General features: G+C 37.3%; 1 protein-coding gene and 1 long non-coding RNA gene across 2 annotated transcripts in view; both read right to left on the bottom strand.

The window, feature by feature from the left end:
* Window positions 1–17,723, bottom strand: part of SPPL3 (signal peptide peptidase like 3) — a 134,925-nt gene that overhangs the window by 24,909 nt on the left and 92,293 nt on the right. The window lies entirely within an intron of this gene.
* LOC145716839 (uncharacterized) overlaps window positions 13,605–17,723 on the bottom strand; it is a 6,268-nt gene continuing 2,149 nt past the window's right edge. The window contains exon 2 of the long non-coding RNA XR_014139771.1: window positions 13,605–17,511. This is a non-coding gene — a long non-coding RNA (uncharacterized LOC145716839). The remainder of the gene's footprint in view (window positions 17,512–17,723) is intronic.

Here is a 17,723-nt window from a genome sequence, read left to right as displayed (position 1 = left end):
ACTGGCATAAAGTTGTTGACAGTGGTCCCTTATTATCGTTTTAATACCTGGAGGCTCTAGTTATACCACCTCTCTCATTCCTGATACTGTTTTGTTTTTAAGTTTTTTTTTATTTACTAGAGAGAGAGAGAGCATAGGCGAGAGAGAGTGAGCGAGAGTACAAGAAGGGAGAGCTGCAGGCAGAGGGAGAAGCAGGCTCCCTGCTGAGCAAGGAGCCCGCTGCGGGATTCGATCCCAGGACCCTGGGATCATGACCTGAGCTGAAGGCAGTCACTTAACCGACTGAGCCACCCAGGCGTCCCCCTGATACTGTTTTTATGGCTTCTCTTTTTCCTGATTAGTCTGGCCAGAGGTTACCACTTTTATTGGTCTTTAAAAATCAGCTTTTGGTTTCACGAATTTCTCTCTACCCCTAGAGAAAATATTTCACTTATTTTGGCTTTGATCTTTATTCTTACCTTTTGCCTATTTACTAAATTGAGTTTAATTTGCTCTCCTCCCGCCTAGTTTAAGATTAAAGTTTAGATCATTGATACCTTTTTCTTCTATTCTAACCTAGGCATTTAGAGGTGTAATTCCTCCCCTAAGTATTGCTTTTGCAGCATCCCATAAATTTAGCGTGTTTTCACTTTCTCTTAATTCAATGTATTTTCCATTTTTCTGCTTCTTTTTTGATGCATGGAAGTGTTATTTTTGTTTCCAAATATCTGGGAATTTTCTAGACCTCTATTACTGATTTCTAATTTGATTCCATTGTGATCTGTTAGGGACTGACTGTTTGTGTCAACTCCCCTCCACCACCCCACAAAAAAGTTCATTTGTTGAAGCCCTAACTCTCAATATGATGGTTATTTGGTGACTGGGTCTTTGGGATGTAATTCTGCTGTGATCATGAGGGTGGGGTCCTCATGATGGAATTAGTATCCTTCTAAGAAGAGATACCAGAGAGCTTGCTCCCTCTCTCCTGGGTGTGCACACACCAAGGAAAAACCATGTAAGCATGCATCAAGAAGTTGGCTGTCTGCAGGCCAGGAAGAGTGCTCACCAAAACCCAACCATGCTGGCACCCTGACCTTGGATTTCCAGCCTCCTGGGACTATGAAAAAATAAATTTCTGTTGTTTAATGCCATCCAGTCTGTGGTATTTTGTTATGGCAGGCCCAGTTAACTAACAGAGATCAGAGATCATACTTTTTATGCCTTGTATCCACTTATTGAGACTTGTATTATGTCCCAAAATATGTTCTATCTTGGTAAATGTTCCATGTGCACTTGAGAATAATACATATTCTCCTGTCAGATGAGTGTTCTACGAATATCAGGTCAAGTTGGTTCAGAATACTGTTCAAGCCACTATATCTTTGCTGATTTTCTGACAACTTGTTTTATCAAGTACTAAGAGAGAGGTCCTGAAATCTTCAGCTATATCTGTGAATTTGTTTTATTTCTCCTTGAAGTCTGTTATCAGTTTTTGCTTCATGTATTTTGAAGATTTTATGTGATGCATAAACATTTAGGATTATTATGTCTTGTTAATTGATCACTTTATCATTATGAAATAACCTTGTCTGTAGTAATATTCCTTGCTCTGAAAGCTACTTTGTCTGATATTAATATAATTAACTCCAGCTTTCTTTTGATGAATATAAGGTATATCTTTTCCCAGTCTTTTACTTTAAATCTTTTTCTAGCTTCATTATCTGTAATGTACTTTTTGTAAGCTCCATATAATTGGATTTTGCTTTTTAATTCAATCTGACAACTGTTGTATTTTGATTGCTGTGCTTAGGCCAATTTCATTTAACATGATTATTGTTGTGATTAAGTTTGAGACTATCGCGTTGCTGTCTGTCCTATCTTTTTTTGTTGTTCCCCTTTACCTGACTTCTTTTGTATTAATAGTTTTTTCTTTTTTTAAAGATTTATTTATTTAGAGAGAGCACAATCAGGGAGGGGCAGAGGGAGAGGGAGAGAAATCCTCAAGCAGACTCCCTGCTGAGCATGGAGCTGGATGTGGGGCTCAATCCCAGGACCCTGAAGATCATGAATTGAGCCAAAGTCAAGAGTCAGCCACTTAACCGACTGAGCCACACAGGTGCCCTAGGATTAACAGTATTTAAATGATTATCTTTTATCTCTTTTGTTGTCTTATTATCTGTAATTCTTGTTCTTTTATTTTTATTTATTTTTTTTTAAAGATTTTTATTTATTTATTGAGAGAGAGAGAATGATAGAGAGCATGAGAGGGAGGAGGGTCAGAGGGAGAAGCAGACTCCTTGCTGAGCAGGGAGCCTGATGCGGGACTCGATCCAGGGACTCCAGGATCATGACCTGAGCTGAAGGCAGTCGCTTAACCGAGCCACCCAGGCTCTTTTATTTTAGTGGTCACTGAGCATTTAACATCTTAACCAATACAGTGTACCTTCAAGTTATATTATAGTACTTCATGTATAGTATAAAAACCTGACAACAGTGTACATTTATTACTCTGAACCTTTGTACTATTACCATGCATTTTACTTTTACATGTTATGCTATAAACTGTACAATATACTGTTATTTTTGTTTATACAGTTATATTCTAAAAAGTTTTAAATAATAAGAAAATAGTCTTTTTATATTTATTAATATTGTTACAATTCCTGGTGATCTTTATTCCTTTGTGTAGATCCAGATTTCCAGTGGTTACCATTTTTAATCTGCTTGAAGTATTTCCTTTCACATTTCTATCTTTCTTTCTTTCTTTAAAGATTTTATCTTTTATTTGACAGAGAGACACAGCGAGAGAGGGAACACAAGCAGGGGAAGTGAGAGAGGGAGAAGCAGGCTCCCCGCTAAGCAGGAAGCCGATGCAGGGCTCGATCCCTGGACCCTGGGATCATGATCTGAGCCGAAGGCAGACACTGAACGACTGAGCCACCCAGGCGCCCCTCCTTTCACATTTCTTATAGGGCAAAGTGGTTTTGTGTATCTGAAAACACCTTTATTTTGCCTTCATTTTTGAAAGATTTTTTGCCAAAAGAATTTGTCAACACAGAATTTTATGTTGATAGTTTTTCCTTTCTGTATTTTAAAGCTGTTGTTCCACTGTCTTCTCACATTATTTTCAATGAGAAATATGGTGTTTATCCTTATCTTTGTTCCTCTCTATGTAACATGTTCTTCTGCCCACACCCATCCCCACCGACCCCTGGCTCCTTTTTGAATTTTCTCTTCTTTGACTGCTTTTGAGTGACTTGATTATGATGTGCCTTGGAGTAGTCTTCTTTATGTTTTTTGTGCTCTGGATTTATTAAGTTTCTTAGATCTGTGGGTTATAGTTTTCTTCAAGTTTGGAAAAATTTTGGCCATTAATTCTTCAAGGTTTTTTCTTTCCTTCCCTTTCTTCTCTCTTGCAGGGACTCTGCCCATATATTAACCCACTGGGGTTGTTCTTTGATGTTTATAGGTCAAAGACACTCTTTCCATTAAGAACATTTTTTCCCCTCTTTTCTGTATTTCATTTTGGATATTTTCTGTCACTGTGCCTTCAAGTTCACTAATCCTTTCTTCTGTAATGTCTAATGGTTGTTAATCCCATGCAGTGTACTTTTTTCAGGTTTTAAAACTTTTTTATTTACATATTTAAAAAATTGTGCATTCCAATAATTAAAATCATTTGAACAAAAAAAAAAAATGACACTCTGATTACACAGCATTTTATAGACTGCGGGACACCTTAGAACAGCTTGGATTTTCTCTAGATTTCACTGTTGTCCCACCCAGCTTCTTCCTTCAGCAGTATGCAGGTTCTTTTCCTTTCCTGGCAGCCAGCCAGGCAGATGGGAGAGGTATGTGACCTTTGTTGTCAGTAGTCCTCGATTCTCTGATGTGAAAATGGGCAGCAGTCATTTAAACTTGATCCAAACTCTCTGCATCTTATAAAGTTAAACAGCTAGAAGCAGTAAAATAAGTACGTAATGCTTGTGGAATGTACAGTGCATATCGGCAGTACATGCCTCACATTACGATTTGCCTGCTTGCTTCTTCTGTTGTTTCTTTTGAGGGTAATTCTTCTCTTGCATTTCTATCTTCTTCAATTTTGACTTATTCAATTTCTCAATCTCAGCCATATCGTGTTTGTGAGACATGGTTACAGGGACGCAGAGTGAGATGCATGAGCAAGCAGTGTCTTGTCTGAGCAGTGGCTGCCACTGAGTGCCCATTCAGTGTATTTTTGATCTCAGATGTTGTTGTTTTCACCTCCAGAGGCTTAATTTTGGGTATTTTAGAATATCTTCCATGTATCTACCTAACTTTTTGTAGAGATGAATATAATACCAGTTTTGATGTACTTCTCTGCTAATTCCAACATATGTGTCAGTTCTGGGTTAGTTTTGATCGATTATTTGCCTCATCATTGGTCATGTTTTCCTTCTTCTTTGCTGCTGCCTGGTCATCTCTGCTTGTATGCCAGACATTGTGAGTTTTACTTTGTCTCAGTATTTTTATATTCCCACAAATCTTCTTGAGCTTTGTTCTGGGATGCTGTTAGTTACTTAGACATGGTATGTGTTCAGGTATTGCTTTTACAATTTATTAGGCAGTGCTCAATTTAGGGTAATTACTCTCTACCAACTGAGGCAAGACCTTTCTAGAGAGTACTCTACCCAATGCCACGTGAATCGTAAGGTTTTCCAATCTGGCTGATGGGAGTACGTACTCTGCTTCTAATCCTTTCACATTATTTTTTCCTTAGCTTTAGGTAATTTCCTCATATGCATGCACTGATCAATATTCTGATGAATGCTCAAGGGGTGCACCTGCAGATCTCTGGGGTTTTCTGTCTTTCACACTCTGTCCTATTACCTCTGGCTGCCTCAGGCTTTCTGGACTCTCAGCTCTGTCTCCTTGAGGCAGGGGATGTTTCTCCCTGCACCATGACCTAGAAGTTGTCTTTAATGTTTTCCCTTTTTTCTTTTTAAAAGATTTTATTTATTTGACAGAGGGAGATAGAGAGAGCAGGAACACAAGCAGGGGGAGTGGGAGAGGGAGAAGCAGGCTTCCCATTGAGCAGGGAGTCTGATGCGGAGCTCAATCCCAGGACCCTGGGATCATGACCTGAGCTGAAGGCAGATGCTTAACGACTGAGCCACCCAGGCGCCCTGTTTTCCCTTTTTCTTAATTTTGTTTTTGAATAGTAAAAATTGTACACATTTATGGTATACAACATGATGTTTTGATATATGAATACACTGTGAAATGATTACCACAATAAAACTAATTAGCATATCCACTGCCTCCCATAATTACCTCTTTTTCTCATGGTCAGACACCTGAGATCTACTCTCTAAGCAAATTTTAAGTATAGAAATACATTAACTATAGTCACCACAATGTACATTAGGTTGCCAGAACTTATTTCATCTTATACCTGAAAGTTTGTACTCTTTGATCAATCTCTCCTCTTTCTCCTAATCCTCCAGTATCTGGTACTACTATTCTACTCTCTATTGCTATCAATTCAACTTTTTTGGGGGCATGGGGGCAGAGAGCACTATCTTAAGAAAGCTAGAAAAATAGTTTACCATCTCTCAGGATTACTGTCCTCTGTTGTCTGATGAACAGTATTCCAGACAATCATTATTTCAGGCGAGATGGTAAATCCAGTTCCTGTTACTTCATCTTGGCTGGAAGTAGAAGTGCTTCTAGGTAGTTCTTTTAAATATTCAGGTCCCAAACTGAGCAGATTTTGAAGTGAAGGAGAGGTCTCCTTTCATTTCTTATTCATACTGTTTATAAGTCCTTGGGGGTACTGGAACATTGTTGAGTTTTATCCCTCTCTTCAGGAGAGGTCAGAATTCTCCCTGGAAGGGAATCTTAACCAAACTATGAGGCTCAGGTCCTACTGATAATGCTCTTCACTTCATAGCTTCCTACCCTTAGGACTCCAAATCTGCTAGATCCAAGAAATTTGACCCTCTACTATAATAGCTTGACTCTGCCATTTGGCTTCATGTTCTATCAACCACTGTCTAAAACTCCCTTACCTGTTACTGGTGCTGGAGAAGCCGGCAACTGGTTATGTCTTCAGTTAGAATTGGCGACCTGCCCAGAAAAGCCCGTGGAATATTAACTGACTGATCCCCTATAAACTTGGCTAATTAGCTGTTTAACAAACTGTTGCACTCGAAGGGCAGCCCTAACAGTTCACAGATTTTCCAATAAGACCAAAGGATGGATATTTATACAGATGTGGTAGACACCCTTTAAAACATGGATAACACTACTCTTCTGAATATGGTCAGGGCCCTGATGTGTTGGCCTTCCTGGGAGTTTATAATTAAAAAAAAAAAAAAAAAGCCCTGTATTTTAGAACATTCATCTTATATCTAAAATATTGGGGACTTCTATTTCTCCAGCAATCAGAAGAAGACACTTTAACAGAGATTAGAAAGTATACTAGCTGTTCTCACCTCAGTCAGCCCTAGTCATTGCTACAGTGACTGGCTCCTGGGACAAACTCAACCCTGTCAACTTTGATTAGTTCCACAACAAACTAGATACAATGTTTTGCAAATATTTCTCCTGCTAAGACACCTGTCCTAGTTTTCAGCACATGGTTTCATTTCTATGGTTTTTAAACTTTAATTCATGTTTCTCGTGGAAGAGCTAATCATCTGTGGAGAGTTAAACTCTAAAACTGGTGATGTAATTCATGAGGACCTATCTGGAGCCATAGGAATATGAAGACCATCTTCCCTGTGGGCATGCTTTGGAGAAGACCTGTATTAATTTAAATCACATTTTTCAAGTTCACTTATGAATGGAACAACAACAACAACAACAACACAACATTTGTTATGCCTACTCTGCTTCTCAGAATCTTGGAGACAGCGTGGTACATTTACAGAAATTGTTAACCCACATCTCAACCACTGGGGCTGGCTATTACACATTCTTAGCTTTTCCTATGCTTTCTGCTGGCCATTATAATGATGTCTGGACTGGAAAGTTCCAGTCATCCCTGGTTTGACCCTAGGCACAGTTGTTACAGAGCCTTTGTCCTAACATTGGGTAAATGAGACTGGTTGCTGAGAGTACTGTCGGATAGGCTTAGGGGTGATACCTAACTACAGTTCAATTTGTTATTAACTAAGGACTATTTAAGACTATTCTGGCTTTTTTAAGGCAAGGAAGGATTTCCCTTCTTTTCAAATACCAGTAGATTGTGATTAACTTAAAACCAGTTTTAGCTGTAACGTTTTCTTAGAACCTAGTTTGATAAGAACTGTTGCAGGGACAGGAAATCTTTAGATAAGCTAATGAGGTACACCAAGGTGGGGGTGGGGGTAAGCAAGCATGTTATATGATTTGAAGCTTACTCTGAATTTCTTATTGCCACAAATAAGCTTAGCTAAAATCAAGCACTGCCTGATCATCAGACCATGGGTCACTACTCCACAAAACAGAAATCTGGTTAAATGAGGTTGTGGGGCCCCACATATTGGCTCAAACAGGAAATTTATGTATTGTAGCTTTACAAAACAAGATCAATGGACAACCTAGGTTTAGCAGATTCCAGGCCACTGTGACAGGGGTCCAGTAACAGTTACCCATACTGCACAAGTGACAGCCAACTTAAGCTGTTTAAATAGTCTTTGCTGCCTCCTGAGCAGAATTATGGGCCTTTATCCCGCCTTACTTGGTAATCTTTATTAACTCTACAGATATGAAATTGCTTGGCTGGACCTAGAAGAGTTTATTCCATCTTCATAAAAGACTTAACTCCCCACCTCCCCATCCCATCACAATCTCATTGTTATTACTATACAATAACACACATTAATTCATCATAGTGTTATCACTAGAATCCAGCCAAATTGTATTGCTTAACAGCAAGTCTGAGTTACTGAAATCTTGTTTAAACACTCACAGAAAGACCTGAGCTGTGGCTATTTCATCACAACCACCTACCATCGCAGAAAGAGCCATCTAAATTACAGCATATTACTTGCTATTTTTAGTTGCCTTCTCATCACCTATGACTGAAGAGAAAATAGTTATGGGTCAAGCTATAGGAGGCATACAAATTTCTAATTATTGATGCTAGCAAAGAACCTACATGAAGAATCTACTACTAAGAATCCAAGTAAAAGAGATGGTCTTCTGACTAAGCAACTGAAAACTTCCTAAGGGTTAAAATAATGATAATAGTTAACCTTTATTGGGCTTTTCCTGTTAGGCATTATGCTAGCTGCTTTACAGGAAAGATTTCTTTTGTTTCACAGAATAACTATAATTAGTAATGTTGACTGTATTTGGAGAAAGAGCATTTAAAGAGGTAATTAAATTAAAATGGGGGTGGAAAGGGTGGACCCTAATCCAATTTGACTGATATCTTTATAAGAGGAAGAGATTAGGACAGAGAGAGACAGTCACCCCAGGCACATGCATACATGTGAGAGAAGACCACGTGAAGGGCACCATCTACATGTGAAGACAGCAACCTATACTCTGGTTTCTCTTCAGATCGTATAAGCTGTTTCAGAATGAAACCAACTCTGGCTGACACCTTGATCTTGGACTTCTGGCCTCCTGAAATACATGTTTTTAAAGTTAGCTAGTCTGTGTTACTCTGTTATGGCAGTTGTAGCAAACTAATATGAAGATGCTCTATTATTATCCCTACACGGTAAAGAAACGAAGGTTCTCACTATACGCCCTGCCCTGACTATAGTATCAACCCTTCCAAAACAAACGAACTTCTATTTTTTTTTTTTGAAAAAATATAATGATTACTAAAAAACTCAAACAGTAGAAAAAGGTACAAAATAACAGACTCCCCAAATCTCTATCTCCAGAGATCTATGCATTTGGTGTACAATTGCTTTTTAAAAAATGAGGATTAATATACTATTATTTCACAAATTAATTTTTCATTGGCTAGTATTCCAAGGATGTGTTTTTACATCAATACATACTACTTTTTCCTCATTAAAAAAACAAAACAAAACAAAAAACCTACACAGTATTTCTCCTTGAGTTAACTTGACCTGATATCATTTTTGGATGAACTGCATATATCCTGCTGTTTTATTTTGAACTGGGAAGGGTTCAACTGACAACTGAGCCTGCCAGCTAATTAGTGTCAGAAAGAACAACTGATCAATGTTCTTCAAATTTAAATTAGTGAATAAGTGAAAATCCTAAGTGTGCCTTTTTGGGGTCACTTTGATGTACATTTCACAAGTAATATATCACAGACACTAACTACATGAGGAAGTGTTTTAATGTTCTCTGAGTGCTTCAATAAGATTTTATTTTGGCTGAGGTGGAAATCTGGTTGTATTTGCTCTAAATCTTTTCAAACTAAAACTAATTCAGCTGCAAGGAACAGAACTTTAGGAAATCAGCTACTCATGTCTTTATGTACTGGACTGGATTATAAAGGATTTTCTGAAGAAAGTCCTAGGGCTGTGGGAATTTCCACTGCTTGCCCAGAACAAGGGGAAATACAGGCTTATCATAGGCCTTTTTAGGTTCCTTAGTTCTGATGAAAATACAAATGTGCTCTGAGCACTGTTAAGACAAAGAGGTCTGTATTCAGCTGGCAACAGAGTACATGTCTGGACTGCTGCCAACATTTATCAAGAGATCAATATTCAGAAATAATCACTTGAAGAACGAACAAACCATTCATTTCTCCAGATATTCTAAAATATAATGTTAGACCAGAGTAAGCTAGCTATCTGGACAACTTTCTGCTGCTGGCTATGTGCCTCTAATTTTGGCAAAATTACTTTTGCTGAAATGTATTTTCATGAAATGACCTTCAATCGCTGATTTTGAAGGGTACTGTAATTCATTCAACAAACATTTGAATGCTTATTATGAAACGCTATGAAACTTAAAGTTGTAACCTCTTTTTGAGGATCTTCAGGATAAAGGTCTGTCTGATCTTAAGACCAACAACAGTTGTAATTCACCTTAACAACTAGGTTCTTTTTATTCAAGGGCACTAAAAAGGTTTTCTTTTTTTCTTCTGAAAGTTGGCTGCTAGAAAGCTTACTGTGCTATTTGTGGACCACCAGTAGTAATAAAGGTATTGGCCAATATGGTTTGCATTTTTAGAATTATTTTTGGCTGTCTCCACCCATACTTCTTCTTTTCTTTGGCCCCATTTTGATTTACCTTATCTCATCACAAGTTGGCAAACCCTAGCAAATGGTCTGAAATCCTTTTGAACAGGGCAGAGCAAAAATAAACAACTGCAGGAAGCAAAATGGAGCTGAGAACATATTTACTGAGTTATACTTGTTCATTCATTTGGATTCTGATAACGGAGGACACTGAGTACTGGAGAAGAAAGGCAAATTGGAATTTTTTATCTTAATATTTTAAGAATACCATGTTTTCTGATCATTCTAATATTAGAAGCAGGTGCAATGAAGAGGGGAATTCACTTGGTCAAGGTAAACACTACATGGTTGAATTGGATTTAAGCTAAATGTGTGTTCCTAGAAAATTCAGTGTTTTGTTTTTTTTTTATAAATGGAACATTTTAAAAAGAGTTGATGGAATTGTTAAATATATCAAGGAACTTGTCCACATACATTACAATGTCCATAACCATTCCCTAATAAATTCAGATTTCTGTATATAATGTTTTCTGAAGGTAGGACAGGTTAAGAGGTGGCTACAAGAGCAGTTCAAAAGATAACATGTCACATGCCGCACCACTGTGTGATCAACACACGTCATGACACCGTGGACCATGATGGAATTTGTTTCTATTAACCTGGTCTGACTTTACAACGATACACATTTAGTGTGAAAGGCAACACAATCATAGAAAGTGCATTTCTTATATTCTCTGCAGTCTCATTAACTTGATGACATTGTCTTCCTAGAGTAGGTTTGGGTATAAGCAAATAAATTGAGTTTGCCATTAAATAAAGCACAGGTAAGTGCTTGTCTTAAAAAAGGTAGTAGTTACCCTCCAGTTACAGAAGTTCCGTTCTTCCTTCATATAGCAACTTTATATAGGGATTATAGATAAATATATATTAAATAATTATCTATTTAGAGAGATAGGATATAAAGTATATCTTCCTTTTGATTTTCTTTTAGATCTATTCAAACCTGTTATTTTTTTGTCTATGATTCCTGACAGGACAGAACTCAAGTATAAAGAGCTGTGGTTAGAGGTTTGTTCTCTCTCTGTCTCACTCACTGTTAATGCTCTTCTATAGTTTGTCAAACTTTTCGGGGACATAATGATTAAATGAGTAATTATGCTATTTTTTTCTGAGCAACTGGAAAGACTGAGGAGAGACAGGGCGCCTGGGTGGCTCAGTCGTTAAGCGTCTGCCTTCGGCTCAGGTCATGATCCCAGGGTCCTGGGATCGAGTCCCATATCGGGCTCCCTGCTCGGCGGGAAGCCCGCTTCTCCCTCTCCCACTCCCCTGCTTGTGTTCCTGCTCTCGCTCTCTCTCTCTCTGTCAAATAAATAAATAAAATCTTTAAAAAAAAAAAAAAAAAAGACTGAGGAGAGACAGGTGTCAGTTTAAGTAATATAGGAAATCTAGCAAAGCTCAGCCAAGGGATGGCAAACATAAGGGTTCCTAAATTGAGGATTTGCTTTGGCTTTTAGAATCTAGTTTTACACAGTATAGTTTTTCCTTCTGTACTTAAAAACGTGAAAGCCTGGTGAGAAATAACCCGTACAATTAAAAAATCTTTTATCCTGTATTTTATGATATTCCCCCATGTCTTCACAGCTTTGAATAAAATGTGATAATTTAAATGAGTAAATAATATATTCTTATGGTCTCAGAGGAATATGAACATATATGGTTGGGTGGTGGTGGAGGGGGAAAAATAGAAACAGTTCTATTCAAATTCAGGAACATTTTTTGTGCATGTCCTATATGGAGGGTAGCATGAAAAGTGTATCATGGAAGCTAATGGAGAAAATTTCAGTAGTAGGTGGTGGTAAACCATCAAGGACAGCTCAAGAATAAAGACTGGAGTGGTGCCTGGGTGGCTTGATTGGTTAATTGTCTGCCTTGGGCCTCACACTGGGCTCCCTGCTTTGCGGGAGTCTGCTTCTTCTCTGCCCCTCCCCACTGCTCATGCTTGTGCACTCTCTCTCTCTAGCATGCTCTCAAATAAAATCTTAAAAAAAAAAAAAAAAAGAATAAGACTGGAGGGGAATTTTTTTTCTTTTTAGCAAAAGGGAAAAACTCTTGAGAACTTCAGGAGAGTTTCAAATAGATTTGTAAAGGGTAAACAACCTATCAATGAATGGGCCCTGAAAATGCTACCAGCAATTAAGAACGACTTAGAAAGTCAGGAAAGAATCTGCACAAAGTCTGTCATGCACGCCACCTGAACAGGCTCGGGCATTGGGCCCCCATCCTAAGCCTAGTGAAGCAATCTTTCCCAGGTGATTTTCATGCACAGTAAGGCCTAAAGACCACTGCTGAAGAAAAAAAAATTCACCAAAAAGAGGTTTATTTATTATTATTTTTTAAGATTTTATTTATTTATTTGACAGAGCAGGAGAGCACAAGCAGGAGAGAGAGGCAGAGGGAGAGGGAGAAGCAGGCTCTCCACTGAGCAGAAAGACCGATGCGCAACTCGATCCCAGGGCTCTGGGATCATGACCTGAGCCGAGGGCAGTCACTTTACCAACTGAGCCACCCAGGCAACCCCAAAAAGAGGTTTATAAGAAAGCTTCTCATTCCTTCTGACTTTACTACCAGATCAATTTATTTGGTTCAGATTTGAGATTTTGTTACTGTTCTCAGTAGCCAGCAGTAATAAAATACTTAAATCCCAGCTCCATCACTTATTACACTTGACTACTTAACATTTTTGGGCCCAGTTTCCTCATTTATAAAATGGGAGTAACGGTATCTATCTTGTTGAATTAATATAAGGATGAAATGATTTGACTTTATGTAAAGCCACTTAGCACCGTCACATAAATGCTCAGTAAAATATTAGCTGTTTTCTTCATCTTCATCACATTTTTTAATTCAGTCAATGTCACAGTAAAAAGATTACAATAACCAACAAAAATCACACATCTCCACCCAACCCCTCACAGTAGGTAACAGAAGTCAACTCACAACAATTAAAAAGCATCTCAACTGTAGAAAACCCAAATGGTAGGAGTCAGACAGCATATAGACTGGGAAGTATCATTCAGAACCCACAGGGTCTCAATGAAGAACTCTCTGTAAATATTTTCATCAAGGAATCTATGTCCAAATAAGTCACAGGCCAGTTCTTCATCCAGCTATCTCACGTTTATTTGAAAGCAAGAATTAAGGAAATTACTTTGCTACTAGTTTTACCTCATTGACTACTTCAAATTTCACTTCTGTTATCACAAAGACATATTTTTGAGAAGAGGCATACATAAAGCCCCTACATGATCCTAAGTGCTAAAAAGAATCTGTCAGGTTGAACTACATAAAACTGCCAATATTTGACAAGTTTTGACCTACCAAAGCAGTAACTGCAGTATTGCTTGTTCACTAAATACTCAAAAAGAAAAAGATGTGGAACTTTGTTTCTACTACTAAAATATACTTACAATTCCCTCTGGAAAGCTTAAAGAGAGACAGCATTACAAGTCAGAATAAATGACACTACTATCATTATAAATCATAGTAATACTCATAATTAATGAAATAACAATTTTCCAGACAGGGGTCTACAGAGGTTAAGTTTCTTGCCCCAAATTAAACAGTGGGAAGAGAAACAGAATCAACATCAGTCTCTTGACTAAGCTTTGTAATATCATGTTTCCATGAAAAGTCTGCTTCTTTTATTGAGCTTTCCATCTCAGAAATGGCATCATTACTGGATCCAGTTGTTTAGACCATAAACCTTGGAGTCTTCCTTGACTCCTCTCTCTCACACATACTATCCATTCTATCAGCAATCTTGTCCTAAATCCACTGACATTTCACTCCACCACTATTAGCCAAGGTAAGGCCATCATCATTTCTTGCCTGTACTAGGCCAACACTCTCCTAGTTTCCCTTATTTCACTTTTCCCTCTTACCCAACAAGCTATTTCTCATACAGAACCCAGAACAATATTTCTAAAACACAAACCAGATTATGTCACTTCCTGCTCTCAACCTTCTGTTGTAGGTTGATTTTTCCAACTGCACATGGAACATTCTTCAGGACAGATCATATGTTAGGCCATAAAACAAGTCTCAAATTTAAAAGGACTGAAATAATAAAAAGTATGTCTCTGACGACAATGGAATTGAATTAGGCTCTTAAAATTCCTTTCAACAGAGAGAATTTTGAAATATCCCCAAATAGTAGGAAAGTAAGCAACACACTTATAAAGAATCCATGAGTCAAAGAAAAATCACCAAGGAAGTTAGAAAATATCTTGAATTGAATGAAATGAAATACAGCATAACAAAATTTATGGGATGAAGTTAAAGCAATGCTTAGAGAGAAATTTGCAGCCTGAATTACCTATGTTAAAAAAGAAGAAAGGTTTCAGATCAATAACTTCAGCTTCCACCTTAAGGAACTATGAAAAGAAGCACAAACTAAACCCAAAGCAAGCAGATGGAAGGAATAATAAAAATTAGAGTGGAGATCAATGAAATCAGAAAATAGAAAAAAAAAATAAAGAAAAATTAATGAAACCAAAAGTTGTTTCTTTGAAAAGATCAACAAAATTGAAAAGCCTTTAGCTAGGCTGACCAAGGGGGGAAAAAAAAAGACCAAAGATACAAATGACTACAAGAAAAAATTGAAGAAGGAACATCACTCACTACCGATCAATAAAAATTAAATGAATTATATATGAACAATATGAACAAACTGATGCCAACAAATGAGATCATTTAGAAAAGATACACAAATCCTAGAAAGACACAAATTACCAAAACTGACTCAAGAAGAAATAGAAAATCCAAGTAGACTTAGAAGAAGAGATAAAATTGGTAATTAAAAATCTTCCCACGTGCAACTGTAAGAGAGTTGGAATGGTTATACTAACATCAGACAATGTAAGAGTTTCATGACAAAAATTGTTGCTAAAGAGTGACATTTTATCTCGATCTATTAGGAAAATAAAAAAATTGTAAACAGAAAGTGAAAAGACAAACCCACGGGCTAAGAGAAACTCTTTGCAAGCATTTATCTGATAAAGGACTTGTACCCATAATATATAAAGAATTCTCAAACAACAATAAGAAGGTGATATAATTTTAAAATGGGCAAAAGATATGAATAGACACTCTTCACTAAAGAAGACACACATATGGTAAATAAGCACATGAAAAGATGCTCAATACCTCATTAGTCACTAAGGAAATGCAAATCAAAACCACAGTGAGATACCATTTCGTATCCACCAAAACAGAACACAGTATCTATAATCAAAAGATAATAACAGAAATTGGAACCTCATACATTGCCAGTAGGAATGTAAAATGATGCAGCTGCTTTGAAAAACAGTGGCAGTTTCTCAAAATGTTAAAAATAGAGTTGCAAAATAGATCCCTGCAATTCCAGTCCTGGTATCTACTCAAGAGAAATGAAAACTTATGTCCCAACACAAACTTGTACATGAATGTTCACAGCAGCCCAAATGTGGAAACAAACCTGTCTATCAACTGATGCATGGATAAACAATATATTGGGCAATAAAAAGGAATGAAGTACCAACACATGCTATAACATGAATAAACTTTAAGAACATTATGCTAAGTGAAAGAAGACGGTCACAAAAGGCCATGTATTGGATGATTCTACTTAAATGGAAATTTCCAGAATAGGCAGATCTATATAGAGACAGAAAATAGATTAGTGGTTGCCTAGAGCAAGGGAGAAGGCAAAGGGGGAATGACTGCCAATGGATACAAGGTTTCCTTTGGGATGATAAAATTGTTCTAAAATTGGTGATAGTTGCACAATTTTGTAAATATACTAAAACCACTGAATTGTGCACTTTACATAGGAGAATTTTATCTATGTATATCTCCACAAAGCTGTTTAAAAAAAACCCCTACTAATAAAAAAAAAAAAAAAAGGAAAGAAAGAAGAAGGAATAAAGTACTGAACCAAGTAGGAAAAAAACAAAACCAAAAAAAGCCTCCCACAATGGAAAGCCTGGCTTTAGACAGATAAACTCTAACAAATATTTAAAGAAGAAATAATACAATTCTAACACAGTCTTTTCAGGAAAATGAAAGAGGAGGAAACACTTCCCAACTCATTCAATGAGGCCAATATTATCCAGGTACCAAAGTCATAAGACGACTGGTAACAAGAACAGTACAGACCAATATCCCTCATGAATATAGACACAAAAATCTTTAACAAAATATGAGCAACATTTAGAAGAGTTATATATCATGAGGTGAGATTTACCCCAGGAATACGAAGTTGGTTCAACATTAAAAAATTAATATACCTAGGGGCGCCTGGGTGGTTCAGTCAGTTAAGCGTCTGCCTTTGGCTCAGGTCATGATCCCACAGTCCTGGGATCGAGTCCCACATCGAGCTCTCTGCTCAGTGGGGAGTCTGCTTCTCCTTCTGCCCCTCCCCTTGCTTGTGCTCTCTCTCTCTCAAAAATAAATAAAATCTTTAAAAAAATAAAAAATAATAATATACCATATTAATAGAACAATGGATAAAAGCCACATGACTAGCTCAATAAATGCATGAAAATATATGACAAAATTCATTCATGATAAAAACTCTACACAAACTAGAAACAGGAGGAAGTTTCCTCACTGATAAAGGGCATTTATGAAAAACCTACAGCTAACACTGTACTTAATGGTAAACAATTAAATGTTTTCCCCTTAAGATCAGGAACAAAGCAAAGAAGGATGTGTGCTCTTTTCACTTTCTATTCAACACTGTACTGGAGGTTCTATCCTATACAATAAAGGGGAGGGGGAAGAAGGAGGAGGAAAAATTAAAGGCATTCAGATTTGAAAAGAAGAAACAAAATTGTCTTTATCTGCAGACATTATCCTGTGTGTAGAAAAACCTATGGAGTCTGTATAAAAAAAACGATTAGCACAATAAATGAGTTCATCAAAGCCACAGGATACCAGATCAATGTACAAAAATCAATGGCAAGTTCTACATACTCAGCAACGAAAAATCCAAAATGAAACCAAGAAAAAAATTCCATCAAAAATTACATCCAAAAAGAACGAAATACTTAGGAATATCAAAAAGAATGACGTACTTAACAAAAGAAGTGCAAGCCTTGTACACTGAAAATTACAAAGAATTACTAAGAAAAAGTAAAGATCTAAGTAAATGGAGAAACATTCCAGGTCCCTGAACAAGAATATTAGGAGAGCCATTCTTCCCCAAATGATCTGTAGATCCACAATACCTACAAAATTCCAGCAGCATTTTTTTTTTTTGTAGAAGATGACCAGCTAAATCTAAATTTATGTGGAAATGCAAAAGATCCCAGAGTAGCTAAAATTCTGAAAAAGTACTAAGTTTTAAGACCTGCACGACTGGTGGGCGCCTGGGTGGCTCAGTTGGTTAAGCGACTGCCTTCGGCTCAGGTCATGATCCTGGAGTCCCTGGATCGAGTCCCGCATCAGGCTCCCTGCTCGGCAGGGAGCCTGCTTCTGCCTCTGACCCTCCCCCCTCTCATGTGCTCTCTCTCTCTCATTCTCTCTGTCTCAAATAAATAAATAAAATCTTTAAAAAAAAAA

Source organism: Leptonychotes weddellii, chromosome 13, assembly GCF_054177405.1.
Source record: "Leptonychotes weddellii isolate Sample4059 chromosome 13, ASM5417740v2, whole genome shotgun sequence".
Classification (NCBI taxonomy): domain Eukaryota; kingdom Metazoa; phylum Chordata; class Mammalia; order Carnivora; family Phocidae; genus Leptonychotes; species Leptonychotes weddellii.
The sequence above is the reverse complement of the archived record's forward strand: the minus strand, read 5'-3'. Positions and strand labels throughout refer to the sequence as shown.